General features: G+C 47.8%; 1 protein-coding gene across 1 annotated transcript in view; it reads left to right on the top strand.

Moving 5' to 3' along the window:
* SETD2 (SET domain containing 2, histone lysine methyltransferase) overlaps nucleotides 1–13,320 on the top strand; it is a 69,410-nt gene that overhangs the window by 271 nt on the left and 55,819 nt on the right. The window lies entirely within an intron of this gene.

Genomic DNA, 13,320 nt, shown 5'->3' with positions numbered 1-13,320 from the left:
GTAAGCGCGGGCCGCGCCGGCGGCCGCCACCGCCGCTACCCCCCCCCCCGCCGCCGCCGCCGCCGCCGCGGCCTAAGGCCTTGCCGGGCCCGGCCGAGCCGCGCCGGGCCGCCCTCCCCTGCGGGGAGCCGCCGGGACCGGGGGAAGGGCGGCGGTGGTGGTGATGGTGGTGGTGGGTGTGGGAGCCGGGGCGCCGCCGCCGCCGCTGCCCCTTCCCTACCTTCTCCGGGGCCCGGCGCGGCGCGGCGGCCGGCTGGGGTAGGCCGCGCATCCCCGGCCTTGCGTGAGCGCCGCCGCCGGGCGCCGGCGGGTGGAGGCCGGGCGGCGCGGCGGTGGGGGTGGAGCGGTGGGGGGGGGGGGGGGGGGGGGGGCGGGCGCTGCCGGCGGCCCGGGCCCTGGGGTGGCGAGGGCCTTAACCCTACCCTGGGGGCGGCGGGGCCCAGGCCCCCGGCCCGGCGGGGCTGCGCGGTACCGCCCGCCCCGCGGAGGGAGGCCGGGCGGCAAGTGCGGACGTGTCCCGGCCTCCCCGGGGGGCCATTTTTCCGCACCTTATTTACTATGATTTTTTTTTTTTTTTTTTTTTTTTTTTTTCCCCTCCCGGTGTGCGGAGGAGTTACGGAGTGCTGGCTTTATTTCACCCCTTCCATCCTCCCTCCAGCAGCCCCACCGGCTCGGCCCCTGCCCTGACCCCATTTTCTGACAGGAGGAAGGAACCAGGCAAAAGGGGGAGAGCGGCCTAATGGCCGGTGAACTCTGGTTCTCCTCTCCGCTGGGGATTTTCACTAACCCCCCCTGCGACATCACGCCAGGGCCGCTGGCTTTATCAGTTCTTCTAAGCAAGGCATTCGGTTCCTGGTGGTAGCCGTGGGGTTTCTCCCCCCGCCCCTTTCTTGTTGGTTCTGAACGCTATTTTTACATTTTTAGACTTCCTTTGCGAAGGATTCGGGTGCTTCCTAAACTTTGCGCGTGCGGCATCCCTGACGTGCGTCCGGCTCTGGGGTGGAAGGAGGCAGACACCTGGCGTGTAGAACACCTCTGGGCAATGGCTGGATTGGAGGCAAAGCTAAAAATGGCATGTTTTGAGCAAGGACAACAGAGCAAACCTTTCTTGAGTGAATGCTGCGAGTTCTGTCTGTGCCCACCTGGAGCAGCTGAGGATCCGTTTCAGCTGAGACGATGCCTGCGGCCGAACCTTCTGAAATTAGTGAGAGACGGAGGATTTCATTTTGAACCCGGTTGTTTTTTGCTAGATGTGACTCCTGCCTTTCTCCCAGGACTGGAGAGCCTGGAGCAAGCCCTGCACCTGATTTATGTGAGCTTAACCCCAGCGGGGAGCGACGGTCCCATCCTGAGCAACCCTCTGGGTTCAAATGACTACTATCCGTCCAAAAAGTTTTAGCCTAATTTAGGTATTTCACCTTTTTAGTTTAGAGTGCAAGGGATCCTGTCCCCGGGGGCTGGGGTGGCACGTGGCATTTGGTGTCAAACCAGGCGTCGCACTGAGCTTGGCGGTTAAAAGCGTATGGGTTATATCATGCTGCCGCTTGTTGTCTGAAACAATCTCGAGTGTCGCAAACCTGGGCTCTTGAAAGAAGCCAGAGCGGTTTCTGTAATGACTTTTAAAAAGAAACACTAATTTATTGCTCTGACTTTGGGATTTTCTTGGGGAGCGCGTTCCTGGTTGGGACTCTGAAAGCTGTCAGGAGGTGTTCACATGTTTTTGGGAGCCTTGTTTCCCCGTGCCTGCCTTGAAGCCTGGCATCTGAGTCACGTTCGCTGCTTTGTTAGTGGTGTGTCTTATTTAGGATGTGTTCTTCCCAGTGTGTGTGCTTTTAACTCGAGAAAATGATTATTTGCAGTAGCTCAGCGATGGTTTTCTTCAGAGGCCAGGGTACCTTGTGGTTCATTGTCTCCTTCCCTGTTCTCGAATGTCGCGATATCACAAATGCACCATACAGCACGTCCCAGGAACTGGTTGGGTATTTCCAAAGTGTAGTTGGCTGCTGCGGTGGAGAGGGCAATTAAAAACAAACCGTGATGGCTGCAGGATGTTTGCTGCTGCTGGAGATGGTGGCTTTCCCCTGTCCTGTACCCGCTGCGGGGTGCGACGAAGAGGGATGTGCACTGTTTGTTTTTTGGAGGAGTTGATTTTGTAGCATGTAGCGTTGGAGTTGTGCTGCTGCAAGATGTGGGGGCTTGGGAGAGCGCTGGTTGCAGCCTGGTGATGCAAGCGGAGCCTGGTAAATCGGCCTTATTTTTTATGGGAATTATTCACAGAATGGTTTGGGTTGGAAGGGACGTTTAAAGATCATCCAGTCCAACCCATGGGCAGGGACGTCTTCCGCTAGATGAGGTTGCTCAAAGCCCCGTCCAGCTTGACCTTGAACACTTCCAACGATGGGGCGTCGTTGCTGAGATTGAGCTCTGCACTGGCTGTAGGAGATGGGATATTGAGTTGGGGAGCTGAACTACCTGCGACCTGAGTACGTGCTGATGGCGTTTACCAGAATTTTCCTATTAGCAAAGAAACTCCGGCTGGCTTTTGCCTGGTTGGTCGCTCTTTGCATACCACTCGGCAGCCAGAGCTCAGGTTCTTGAGAACTTCAGCGTCCAGCAAAACCAGCTCGCCTCACCTCTTTGGGTGCTGAAATTGGGGTCAGCCTGAGGCCCTGAGCTCAGAGCCGCCACCAAGCTCCGTGTGAGGTCTGCAGCTTCTCTGTAGAGCTGCCCAACGTCGAACTGGACCTACTTGGTGGATGTTTGTATCATAGCCTGCAAGCAGAAGAAATTTCATCTCTTTGTGCTGTTACTAGAGCTGTAGTGGTGCAGCTGATCGAGCCAAACCTGGGATGAGTGAGCGCTTCCTTCGAGAAGACACCGAGATTGTCCCCAGCTGCTGCGTAGTGAGTGTGGAGGACCCTCTAAAACAAGTGACATGTTGGTGGGATCGTTGCACGGGGCGTGATGGATGTTTGAGAGTCCCGAGGATTTCTTTAGCTCACGTCTGCGCATTATCATGGAAACCGAAGGTGCTGCAGCTGGTTCCCTTGCACACCATAGGGCTGAAATATATTTATCTGCTGTTCTGCGCTCTGCTGAAGGAGGACCTCCCCAACTTGAATTTAGCTCTATTTTGGGGGAAGATGGTCTTCCTACTGTCCTGCATCTCCACAGGCTGGTGATGCTGGTGGGGCTTGGTGGTACGCGTGGGTGGTTTGGTGGGGTCCAGGTTTAGGGCTGGTACATTTGAACACCCTGTTGATTTTGTAATGTGACTTGATATGGATTCAAACAGTCTAAAACTTCAGGCTTTTGGTTGTGGCTATTACTACAGGTGTTTTTTTAATGTGTGCTGCAGCTGTGGAGACTCATGGGCGGTTCAGTGTTCGTGTCACTTTCGGACTTGATTATTTTTTGCTTCCCATGGGCAGCTGGATTCTTATTTTCTGCTTTTGTCTGGGGAAAATGATTGGTAACATTGATGCCCTTGGCACAAGGCAGAAGCTCCCGGCCAATGTGCTGTGGTTAAATACCCAAATTTGACTCCTCAAGTATGTTGTGATCCATTGGGGAGATGCTAATGGACGGGAAAGGCTCAGTTTTACACATACATTTCCCTTTGAACGCTTCTCCCCTTTATTGAGACTAATGATGGTCCCATGGGGTGCAAAATCGTGAGTGGTAAGGGAGAAACTTGGCTCTTGCTGCCTGAGTGTACCTTAGGGTTTTTCAGCTCCCTAAGCTTAAGCCTTAGTGTCTCTGAAAAGTCAGTTTATTTAAAGAAAATTCTCTTTATACATCCGAATTTGTCTTGGTCGTGAGAGGAGACCTTCACCTGCTTGCCTGGCTGGCCAGTAAGCTATCAGACAAATTTCTCACTTGGGTTTGTTATTTTCGATGTCATCTTAGGACAATTCCCAGCTGGATCCAAACTTTCTGAGGCTGGTTGCTTGCAGCAGAGCTGAATTAAATGAGGTCGTTTATCTCCAGGAAGGAGATGTGGATGCCATGCAGCGCTGCCCTTTCCGCTCTTCTCTTGCCTTTTTCCTGCTCCATCCCCAGCACGTTTTGGTACCGTCGCCCAGTTCTCTTAAAAACAAAGCCTGAGGTTTGTAGCTTTGCTCTTGGAGAAGTCTTCTTCTCCCTGTTTTTTTGGTACCCAAGTTTGGGTCTTCTTATCATTGTTGGGTTTTGAGGGAGGAGGACCTCTTGGCTTGTCCTTCTGCCCTGGATTCTTGTGCAGCCTCCTTTTCCATCTGCTTGTGGTTCAGAAACGCGGCGTGCAGCAAAGGCAGGGTAGATCTGCAGTGTTTAGCTTCAGAGGAGATTAAAAAACGTGTGGCGGGGAAAAGGTCCACATTTTGGCTTTGAGCAGTTGAGGTGCCTGTGGTTTCTGCCAACTGAGATGCCTATAAATACGAAAACGGTGCATTTTTCCAGGGGCTGGCTGTGTGTGAGTGTTCTGAGAACACTTTTCTCCTTTGGTTTTCAGTGTTTTAGATCTGTGGATCGGTGGTGGAGTGATTAAAGAAGGAATTATGTGTGTGAATAGGACAGGGAAAGTTGTGGCCTCGGGATGCCTCCCTGGGAGGGTGTGCTTGAGCAGTTGGGTTTCTCAAAAATGAGGAAATTTAGCCGCTGTAGGCTACCCACGCTATATATTTTGAGTTCCAAGTTGTTCCATTTACCTTTAGTCACCTGGACACGTGCACAGGTAATTACACACTCCACACTTAATATTCAAGAGCAGCCAATATATAAACTCAGCTTTCCTAAATACTACGGTTTGTTGATCGCTCGGAAAAGAGGCAGAGAAATCCCTGGTTTTTGAAAAGAGAAGGCTTTCAGATGGTTCTCTTGACTTAATTGTTTCTAATTTCCCCTCTGCAATTTAATATTTTTCTTGCAATGGCTCAAAGTGGGTTTAAAGTGGATAGGTGACAGCCTTCCTTCAATGCCCTGTGTTAGAAATCTGTTGACGTAATTCTAAATATAATTTGTTTGTGTGTATATTTAGACAGGGAGAGAAGATTTATAAACACCTATTTTTGTGTCTGTAATAGACACAGAAACTTAAAGAAAAATTAATATGTTTGCCATATGTATTTGGCAAACATATTAATGTTTGCCCAATTAATAGACTGGCTACATTTTATTATTTAGGTGATTATTTAGATTTGTTAATGAGACGAGCTGTGGTGTACCAGTGGAACTGTGCAATCTGCTTTGGTGCAACTTTCTCGGTGCCACAGGAAGCGATTAGGAGCTGAAATGCTGCTGTCCAAAGGATCTGATCACTGTTGGTGGTTTGACACCTGTGTCGGCACAGCCACGTAACCCCGCAGGCAGGGCCGTCAGGAGCGGTGATGCTTTTTCCATTTTACATCATCCCAGGCTACACTTTGTTTTCATTTTTCCTTGCCAGAGCTGGTAGGATTCATTGAGAAAAAGTCTTGAGAAAGTCAAAGTGTGGCTCTGGTTTTTGTAGGTTTGGTAGGACACTTGCTGAAAAAGGTGTGGGTTGTTTTCCCCTTGGCTTTTTTCCTGAATTTTCTCTCTCTCTCTTTTTTTTTTTTTTTTTTGTAAACTTCCATAAAAATGATCCATCCCTGCAGCTGCCCCTTTCCAGTGAGCTTCAGCCTTTTGGGATCCATTCCAGAGGCTATCATCCCCCAGAGCATCTCCCTGGGAGCCTGGGGGCTGATGTAGAGCAGGATCTGAAACTCAAGAGAAATGAGGGCCAGGAGTCAAAATTTGACCTGAAATACTGGTGTGGGAGGAAGAGGTGTTGGGCTGGATCTGGAGAAGGAGCTGGAGCCTGAGCAATACTCTTACCTGAAGCACTGTTTTCAGGACCAAATGCGGATTCCTGCTGGCTTTACCCACCATTGCTCAAAGATTTTACAATTTCCACAGCATCTCGTTGTAATTGCATTATTGCCTTCCTATTTGAAATGCATCAGCGGAGGTTTTGCAGCTAGAAATAAAAAGCGTGTCATTCTGAGTTAGCAGAAAACAATTATTTTTATCATTTGCAGCCTTCTGTAGCATTGATGTCCAACAGAAAAAAACTCAAGAGCCTAGTGCTTGGAGTTTGTTTGCACAGCCCGTTCCCAACTTGCACTTTTATTGCAAATTTCTGGTATAAAGGGGGATGAAGGGAGTTGAATTTATCTGCTCCTACACTAATTTCCCTGCCTGGTATCACCTTGTGTTTAGCATTGCCACAGCAACCGGCTGCGATGTTGCACAGCGATAGCCGGGTGCAGGTTTTCACTCATTAGCTCTCATTTCTTCTTGCCGTGTTAGGCTGGGTTTAATCTCACTAAAATAGTTTGATTTAAAGCACTCAATTCTCCAGGAGTTGGTGTTGCAGGGAGCTTGGGTTTATTTTCTTTTATTGAATTGAGAGCGGCTCCCAAGATGTCTCCCACTGCTGACTTAACCTGCCTGGCAGGTTTTGTAATAGAAGATTAAACTTCATCTATAATTGCGTAAGAAATAAATACGTTAAGGATTTTATGTTAAAGCAGCAACCTTAAGCTTGGCTGGGGCGTTGCAGCATTTTATTTACTGCACCGAGACAAAGTTTTTCAGGGCGCATGGTGCAGGTTGCAGTTTCTGCCCTTTGAAGTCTGAATTTAGGGACACCTGATTATTGGAAAGTGTCTTCTTGTTAAACTTGGGGTGAGTTTGGGGTAAGGACGGGACATTTTGTGAATGGAGACTTCAGTATGGTGAATTATGGGAGTGTTTGGTGTTATATGCGTGTCTATGAATTATAAGGTAACCTTGCTATGATGACTCAAGGTGAAAAAGTACACTAAAATTTAATGTTTTTACCTGCGTGTGAAGCTTGTGGGATGTGTTTTTGAGAACCTCTCCTGCTCGGGATGCAGGTGACAGGACTGCTCCTGCCTGCTTTCTGTTTTGGGGAGAAGGGGATGCTGGGGACCGCTAAGGTGACACATCTCCACACCAGGCGTTGCGGGTGGCACGCATCTGACTGCATTCCAGCGTAGGCAATGCAGATGTTTCCACCTCCCCAGTTGACACCAGGCTCTTGGGAGACCTCCCCGTCTCGCATCAGCGGGGCCACCGGTGTGGTTAGCCTTCTGCTGAAGCAAGTAGCCTTCTGCAAGCCCAACCTGCAGTCCGAAACAGAGAGAAATCTGTATTTACAAGGCATTTTAGGAGACAAAGGTGACCTGCAGTGCCAGGGCAGGTATTTGTCGTGCAGGCTTGGTGATGCCTTGATAAGGTCAGGTTAGGAATTTGCTCGCTCATGCAAGGGATGATGATACCTGCTGAAGATCTGGTCTCACTGATGGGCCAGGGAGGCGAAGGAGGGGTAGAAACCCCCCTAGTTTTACCCAGTCTGGAAATGCAGATGTGATGTAGCCTGAGGGTTGCCTGGGAGCCAGGGGGCTGCCCAGGGAGTGGGGGGTCCTTCCCGGCCTTGTGCCTGCCCCCTGAGGGAGGAGCATTGCCTTTCTGCCTTGTGGGTTTGTTGGTTTTTCCCCCCCCCTGTTTAGCACACAGACCTAATTCCCCAGAGCCATTGCTCAGGTCAGATGAAGCCTCAAAGTCTCTGCGTGGCCAGCAGATATGCGGTGGACTTCTCTGCCAAGAGTGAAGCCCTGTGCTGGTCACTGGCCCTAATGATCGTAAGTCAGCTTAGATATTTCTGATTATTATTTTTTTTAAAAAATTCAGGTTCCTCACCTTCCTCTGCCTCCCCTGTTGCTGCAGGGAAGTGCTTTAGAGAAGTGTTGGTATTGCTTGGAAGCTGGGTGTAGCCACTTGCTTTTCAGCAGGATTTAAATCTTGAAACTTTTCCTGGTATCGAACATCTTTTAACTTAATTAGAGCAGTTTAGTTCAGCACATGCTGAACTTTTTCTGTGCAGCCCGGTGAGTGCATGGGGTGGGATTTTAGCAAAATTAAAAAACCAAACTGTTTCTTTCTACTAATTCCAGTAATTCCTTTTCCCTCTGAGCCTAGAAATGTTACCAGCATCTAACCTGGCAGTGCCTGCACATGCTGTGCCACGGCAGTCGAGTCAAACGTGACCATTCCTGCTGGGTTACGAAGGCAGACGCCGTACGTGAGAGGGAATTTTGCAGAAGGCTGGCAATTGCTTTCTCTCCTTTTGTTAATGAACTCGGAGGGTATAAATCTGCAGCAGAGCGTTAGAAGATATTTGCTGCTTCTCGTGGTGGTAAGCAATTCTGGCTTGCAGGGTCGGTATCCCCCAGGATGTGCTGTGGGGGTAGCTGGGATGTGTAGCACCAGTTTAGTCCTAAAAGTGGTTTTGTGCTGGTAGGAGAAATGCCTTGTTGTATGGTTGTACCATGGTGGTGCCTCTGCTTAAACCAGCGTTACGGCCTTGCTGCTGCAAACACTGTATGTAGATCTGTAAAAATGTCTGTAGCCTGAAGAAACTGGAAATAATTAAAGGTGGGACGGGGCGGGGGGGGGGACGACATAAAAAAAAAATTGGGAATGGGGATAACCACCTTAGTGACTTGTTCAGGGTCACACATGGGCTGTTGCAGAGCTAGGAACCAACCCCGAGCTTTTAAGACTGGCCGAACCCTGGCTGTAGGAAGCAGGTTTTCATTTCAGCCTTTTCAATTGTTAGAAATCGTTGAATGAAGTGGTGAAAATGATTAGTGAAATAATGACCTTGCCTTGCATGCTGCAAGCGGCGGTGTGCTCTGAGGCCGGGAGTGCCCTACGCCTGTTTGTAAAGCTGCCGTGGACTGTTGCTTTTAATGCGGATTTTGGGGTTTGTGCAACTCCTGTCCGTCCATCCTGCGGGTGGTACCCCACGGTGGGGGGGGGGGAGAGCGATGTCAAACTATCCTACATCTTCCCCTGCCTGCGTGCTGGAGGTGAGAAGTTGGAGGTGATAAACTGCGTTTGTGTTAGATCCAGCCTCATCTTTCCCCAGGGGCAACTGCAGCCCTGGACAGACAGATGGCTCAGGGGAGTGCATGCATTTTAGGAGTTAATTGCATCAGGTAGGGAAAATGCAGTTTGTATATGTGAAACATTTTCTTTCGTGCTATTTGTGCCTGATCCTGTCAAAAGGAGGTGATTTTGAGGCAGGGTTTACCTGAAAAGTGATCCCATTTAAATTTTTTTGGTGGGAGGATGCTAACTCTAAAAGCTGCTGATGAAATCTCTCCTTCCCTGCTCCCAGAGGAGGAGGAAGCTTTCCAAGGACCGATGCTCCCATGGTACTGAGCCAGAAGCCATGGTTTTGAGTTAAGCTGTGGATTTATGCCCTCTCTTTTTGGCACTGTTGCTCTTCCGTCCCGTCCCAGCCCCCAAGTCTGTCCACGTCCTTTCCCTCTCTGTGTTGGTGCTCTGTTGGTAAATCCCTTGCCCGGCTGCCATGGGAACAGTATTGCTTATGATGATTGCTGTCACGATTTCAAACTTAATTTCTTCTTTAGACGGGCCCTGGCACTGAGCAGAAAGGGGAGAGCAGGAGCTGTGTGCATGGTGATGAGTTTGGGAATTCCCGGGCAGTGTTGGGGAAGGAGCAGGGTCCTGTGATGCTTTTATTGGAACAAAAGACTGGAGACCACTGGAAATTGTTTTCTTCTTAACCAGGTCTTCTTCCTGAAGCAGAAGATCCTAGCTTCTCTAAAACGCTAATGTTATTAACACACAGATAGCTAAATAGTCAGTAAATGAAGCTTTGGCCAAAAAAATCCCTCAAACCCTCAACCTGTGGCTTTTCACGTGCTCCTACCAATGTCTGTTTTCTCTGACCCATTTTCCTTTGCAAGAGGAGCAGCAGCAAAAGCAGATTGTTTTCAGAAATCATCCCTTTCCCCCTTTATTTCTTCCCCTTCTCTTTAGGGTTTGATCGCTGCTGGGTGGACCTGCCCCGGGAGGGGTCTGCACAGGCTCCGCCAGACCCAGGGCTTAATTCATAGCTTGGGCAGAAGCTGGCAAAGAACAGGCATTTTACCTCATGCCGTTTTGGTTTTTTTTTTAGCCTATATTTTCCCCAGCTGTGGAGAACGGAGTGTAAATGCTGGTAGTAAAAATTTACAGCGCTATAAGTTTTCCATATTGTGCTGTAATGCCTCTTGAATCTGTTCTCAGTGGCTCTCCTCCAGCCTGATGAGAAATGGGAGCCTGGGCTGGCCTGAATTAGAAGCTACAGCAGTTGAGTTTCTTAATCTTCTTCATGCCTGCTGTTGAAATGGCTCGTGTCTGGGGTGTTTCTGATTTATAAAGTTCATTTCAAGGGGGGTGTATTCAGAGGGAGCGGTCACCAATGGTTACAGGTGACTCCATACACCAATAACCCAGAATCTATGTTAAAAGAAAAATCAGTTTCTGCCATACTTGTGACTATGCAGGATGCTACTCACTCAGCCCTTATAATTTTTGTAAATGAAAGAAGAAGTATTTATTTTTTGTATATTCAGCTACTTGTTTTCCTGGTGTGTTCAGTCCTCTCTGGTCTTTCATATTTCAGCACAGGAGAAATGGTGTCTCTTCCCCTGCTCCAAACTTTACAACTCCAAACCCAGAGAAAATGTTGTATAAGCCAGCAAATGCTGATTTAGGAAAGCAGGGGATGGGACAGCTGGATCTGGGGGATGTGCTGCAGGGACAGGTATATGCTTACAGCTACCTTGACCTCATTTTCTGGAGAGCTTGGCTTGGTTTCAAGCTTCTGTTTAAATAAGATGTTTGATACTGTTAGTGATTTTTTTTTTTTTCTCCTCCCTCTTGGGTGTGCTTTAGCCTTTCCTCTGTCTAGCTGTTTGGGGGAAGGAGCAGGATTGTCTATTAACTTCCCTGCTTTTTTTTCTGGTTGTACATTATCCTGTTGTTGTGCAGTATTTTTGGGAGCAGGGACACATTTGGGTGTTAAAAGCACAGTGCTCTGTACAAAAGATTTTGCAGCAATTTAGCACCGTATTTCAGTTAATCATAGGGACAGCTGCACGTTTATCCATGTTTTTTATCTCTAGCCGGCCGCATTAGAGACTAATAAACCAAGCAGGCGATAGCACTTTAGACCTGTAAGTATTTAATCGAATCATTCCGTTTTGAGGGTAGCAGGAGCTGAATGAGAGCAGCAGCGAGGGAACTTCACCCACAGTGTTTTGGTGCACGGCAGCGGCAGAAGCCCAGAGGTGCAGCCCTTCATCGCTGCCGAGGCAGCGATGAAATCTGCCTAGATATTTCCTTTTTGGCTTTAGGATCATGCTGGAACTGCAAGTTTTCACCCGAGGTCTTTGTATTTCCTTCTGGTTTGCTTAGCCCTGGTGGTGTGGATGAAGGTCGTGGTGTTAGGTGCTGGTTGGATCCATGAGCAGCTATGGAACTCCATCTGCATCCCCCCGCTGGCAGGACATTTCTGGTTAACCTGGCCTAAGCAAAACAGTCTGGAGGTTGGGATTTCCTCCTGTAGAGTGCTGAGGTTTTGCATTTTGTTTCCTTTCTTCAGAAAGAAAGGTAATTGCTGAGGTAGGTGAGCTTTCAGATGGATCTGTGCTAATGCCTGCACAATACCTTGTTGTCAGCTTAAAGCAAGGTGAGTTGAGTGCCTGCTCAGGATGGGGCTTTTTAGGCTTGCAGGGTTGTTAGTCTTGCAGATGTTTAGATAAGAAAGAGCTTTAGGCTTCCAGGTTTTTCTCTTTTAAGAAGAAGAAAATGAAAAAGAAAAAAAAGAGGAGGACATACAGGAGATGAGACTCTTCAAGTTTTGTCTTAATGCAGACCAGCATTTGTCATTTAGACTTCAGAAGCCTGAGGCTTCTTTTTTTGTGTTTGTTTGTTTGCTTTTTTAGCATAAGCAAAGCCTGCATATAGTTCAGATTACAGTGTGGATTATATCTTAAAAAGGAGAGAAGTCTCATTCAAGTCAAGCTGTTTAAGCATCTCAGAAATGCTGGAGCTGCTGAACCTCAGAATTAAAATACAACCGTATTTTTTATTGACATGCCTGTAAGTAACCTGGGATGTTTCCAGGAGTAGGAAAGCTTTTATTTTAAGTTTTAAATATAAAGGATTTTGGTAGAAGTGTGGGTCCATAGCCTTAAAAAAGCCTTTCCTGCAAATACAAACTCCTCTGTATGGTGTGGGGATTTGGGATTTACTTGCTGTGGTTGCTGTTTGTTGCAGTCGTGCATTTGTGGGGTGCGTGCAGGCACATCTTGCTCTCACCTGACCGATATTTGTCATTAGTTAATCAGACCTAACTGGCAGAGAGGCAAAATTGTTCTTTAAATTTTATTTAAAGGGGCAGACTGACTTTTTTTTTTAAATACTAATACACAGGGCTGCCGTAGACAAATAAAAGATGGTACAGTTCCCTGGTTTTTGTTGTTGTTGTTTTTTAATTTATTAACCACTTTTTTGTAGATGTCTTCAGTTTTGCTTTGAGTTTTATTTTGGGTTTTAACAAACCCTTTCTCTTGACATTCACAGAAATGAGCCATCAAGTGCATTAATTCAATGCTAATTTTAATAACAGTCTTCCTTTTATGTACCTGCAGATAGCAAGGTGCAGCTGGAGGGAAACAAGTGGGATTGCTCTAAACCTCTGGGGCTGGAAACCTGCTGGAAAACCTATGGGTTGTGTAGTTGGATGGATCCCCAGCTCGTGTACGCTCTTGTTGTGCTGAGTCTCCTGTGTGCCAGCTCCTTCCTCAGACTTGTAATGTGGGGATTTTATGTAACTTCAAACCCAGTGTGGGAGGAATTTGGCAAAAGGTTTTTGAGCAAACAGCAACGTGTTCACTAATTTTGGAAATCTATTTATATTTTTTTGATCTGGGGCGAAGGAAGAAGCTGTAAATGGAAATGGGATCCATAACCCAAGCCAGCTACCTCCTTCATTAAGGCTAACCTGTGTGAGGGCACCTGTAGCGAGGTGGGATGACTTTGTGCTGTGGATGGAGGGGTAATTCAGGAAGGAAAAGCACTTGGCCATAACTGGCTGAAATACCGCCGCAGAGAGAGAATACTACTATTCCCTCTCTGAGAAGAAATACTTTTCTGTCCAGTAGAAATTAAATTCTTCATATAGGCATCTAGGACTATACAAGGTACATTACCAGTAATGTCATATCTGCTTCATTTTTACATATTTTATTTTAAATAACCAGTTTAATTCATGCAACATCTTCTATTTTGTGCCTTCCTAACTGTTTTCTCCTTTAATATTTTGATTTCTTACTTGCAGCCCTTTAAGCTGCTCAATTTCTAGCCATTTCCCCCTCCAAGGGCAGGCAAGTCTCACTACTGAGTGGCTTTAGAGCAGCAAGATCACCCATTTCG

Source organism: Accipiter gentilis, chromosome 4, assembly GCF_929443795.1.
Source record: "Accipiter gentilis chromosome 4, bAccGen1.1, whole genome shotgun sequence".
Taxonomy (NCBI): domain Eukaryota; kingdom Metazoa; phylum Chordata; class Aves; order Accipitriformes; family Accipitridae; genus Astur; species Astur gentilis.
The sequence above is the reverse complement of the archived record's forward strand: the minus strand, read 5'-3'. Positions and strand labels throughout refer to the sequence as shown.